The sequence below is a fragment of the Sceloporus undulatus genome, chromosome 2 (assembly GCF_019175285.1).
Source record: "Sceloporus undulatus isolate JIND9_A2432 ecotype Alabama chromosome 2, SceUnd_v1.1, whole genome shotgun sequence".
NCBI lineage: Eukaryota > Metazoa > Chordata > Lepidosauria > Squamata > Phrynosomatidae > Sceloporus > Sceloporus undulatus.
In genome coordinates this window covers 226,499,132-226,502,306 of record NC_056523.1, presented here as the reverse complement: position 1 = coordinate 226,502,306, position 3,175 = coordinate 226,499,132, and positions in this window count along the sequence as shown.

Below are 3,175 nucleotides of genomic sequence, written 5' to 3'. Positions count from 1 at the left end.
AATGGTAACTTCTAATCCTCTAGGACTCCTACAATAAACAGTTTTCTGATCATCCACAGAAGCCTGATTGACTGTGTCTGGAGAGGGGGGAGTTCACCAAGTTCTTACAACTTTCTTCTTTGATCTTCTTTAGTAATTGTTCCAAGTCTGTGATGTTCTCCACCAGTATTATAGCGTCCTCCATATATCTTAGATTGTTGTTGTTCTTTCCTCCTATCTTCACTCCTTCTTCTTCTAAGTCTAGTTGTTGAACAGTTGCATTCATACTTCTGGTTTTGTTCCCTATCTCTCTTTTCTTTTGCTGCTCTTCTTTCCTTAACTGCTTGAAGCATTTCATCTGTTATCTGTTATCTATTATCTCTTCTCTTTCATTTTGGTCACCAGTTGTGTCTTTCTGCATTCTTCTTTGTGGCAGAATGAGAGTGGAAGAAAATGTAGAACGTTAGAGTAGGTGAAATAGAAGGAAAAGAGAATAGAAAGGAGGAATGGAGTGTGGAAGGAAGGAGAAATGCAATTAGTGGAAGGTGTTAGAAGGGAAGATGAGGAATGTAAAATGGGAAGAGGAGCAGAAAATAGAAGGGCAGGTAGGTAGTAAGGGACATTAATAAATGGAAGGTTGATGAATACTAGCTTTGATATACAGTATACAATAATACAATCGTATGTAATGAGTGTGGGGGGAAATTAGATTTTAATTTTAATATGTTTTATGAGGAATTGATTAAAGATGAATTATACTAACTTTTTTGTTTTCCACCTTTAGCCTTATTTTATTGGATAATATGTATTGTGGAATTCTTTAATAATGAAGAGTGTGTTGTATATTATGATGTTTTAATTAATGAAATGTATTTTTTAAAAAAATTAAATATGTAACAGTAAATTTGCCAAGCTCTTGCTAGCATTTAAAATGGGCTGGTGGTGGTGCTTGTGCTGGCTTAGCTGCTATCCATACATGCCAGCTGCTGCTCCCAATCTCCTCCATCTCTGTCCATTCTCCGATCGATCTTTAGTCTTTAACCTCCTTATCTCATTCAGTCAATTAAAATATTTTTGTGTTGTTTAAAGGTATATTACACCAACATCCCCAGATCTAGAAGTGAGCATCTGATCTTTGTGGAGTCATTTGGTTAACTTGTACCTGAGTGGATATTTCAAGCAGCTGAAAAGCCTCCATGACTGCTCTTTACTGTGTACTGTGGGGGACTTTGTGGACCTTGCAAACACTGGAAAGCCCTCTTAGTCCATATTTTTTCCATGTAATTTCTGTCTCTTGTACCAATTTTTTTGTTAAAGAAATAATGTCCCTTAATTGAGGTATTCCTGTACTATAGAGGAACAGGGGAGTACATGATGATTGAGAAAAAGATCAGAATAGATATGGTCCTCCAGTCTGTTTTTTCTCCCTTCCTCCTTCCTACATGTTACATAAAAAAGCCAGAAAGTGCTACCATATGATAAAGGGATGTTGAAAACTTCTTGGCAATGAGGAAAGCAAATGATATTATGACTGTGATATTTTCATATCTCCCTAGCCCAGTCATTCACAAAGAGAAATCTAAATCTCTCTGTTCTTTGGCAGGTTTCGAGTGAAACAGCCACCCCCCTGCACTGGATTGCGAGTGAGCTACATCCCGGGGCCTGTAAGTGACCGGGGGGGGGGTGTTTTTCACGCTCCATAGTCCTCACATGCCTATGGTGGGTTCCCAGCATTGAAGAGCAGGAAGAGAAGAAGATTTAAGCTTGGAGTCATGAAATACTGTGATAAAGTCATTCTCAGAAGTTATTTCATTTCATGTGATTAGTTTGATTGAGGAGCAACCTACTTACTGTTTTCTAGCATAATAACTGGTCTTGTGAATAATGAGAATGTGGTTCCCCTGTGAGCCAGTACATTACATTGAGATGAAGGCCAATGCCCAGCACTTTATACACATCAGAGTATAAAAACAAATGCCCCAGCTAATTGGCATTGGCAGTGCACTGACCACTTTTCATACTTAAAAGAAACAATCACAGATAGTTGATTCCTCCAAAGTCCTGGAGGTTTTATCTTCAGTTATAATATGTACAATATAATACACATATATACACGCACACATGCACACACATTCCTCTTTGACTTTCAGTCAACTTCAAAGTATGCTTCACAGCACCAAACCTAATCCACACATAATCACAGCAATAACCTGCTTCTCCAACAAAAGCTCACAACCAACCAAACATTGCAACTATCAGCTGTCATCTGACCAGTCCCCTGGTCCACTAATGTAGAAAGTTGGATGTAAGTCATCATTCAGTCAATCAAAATATTTTTTTCTGTTGTTTAAAAGTATATTGCACCAAGATCCCCAAGTCTGGAAAATAATTTTAAAATATTTGCAATACTGATTATTCGTTGTAGTCTTTTTATAGCAAAAAACAGGTGAACAATAAATAAATAAATCTTAAGACAAACTAGCTGGAATAAAAGAACATTTTATTGGCCAGTACTACCAGGTGCTGCAGCCACAAGGTTGGGAGTTTGATCCCAGGGCTCTAAGGTTGACTCAGCCTTCCATCCTTTTGTAGGTCGATAAAATGAATACCTACTGTAGCTTATTGGGGGCAATTGGCAAAAATATTGTAAGCCGCTTAGAGAATGCTGAGTTCACTATTAAGCGGTATAGATATGTACATGCTATTGCTATTTTCTATGGAAAAAGAATGCATACTATACAGTATTTGTAATTTCGCTCAGAGCTGAAGAGAAACCTTATAGTGAGAAATCTAATCAAACATATTGCAAACAACTAAATCAGTAAATTTTCTGGAAATTTAGAAGCTATAAAAGAGGATATTTTTCTAGTTTTATGCAGAGCAGATAGAAATTTTCAGAAAAAATGAAATTAGCATCCTTGACAGATTGAAAGTTATTTTGAGCCCATACAGACAGGCCAAAATAAAGTTGCTTCGGGTCACTTTGGAGGTACGCTGTTTAAATGATGCATGCGTCCTAAGAGGCCAGAAGCCGCACAAAAGCCACGCTCCAGTCCTAACCACTAAGCCAGTGCTAAATGTGCTAGATTTCATCCTGTTTATCCTAATTTCCATCATAAGAGAATAAAAGATATCCCCCTTCAGCAGAAGTTATGGGCTACAGCTGCTACTGGTTCCAGTCAACAGCAGACTGATG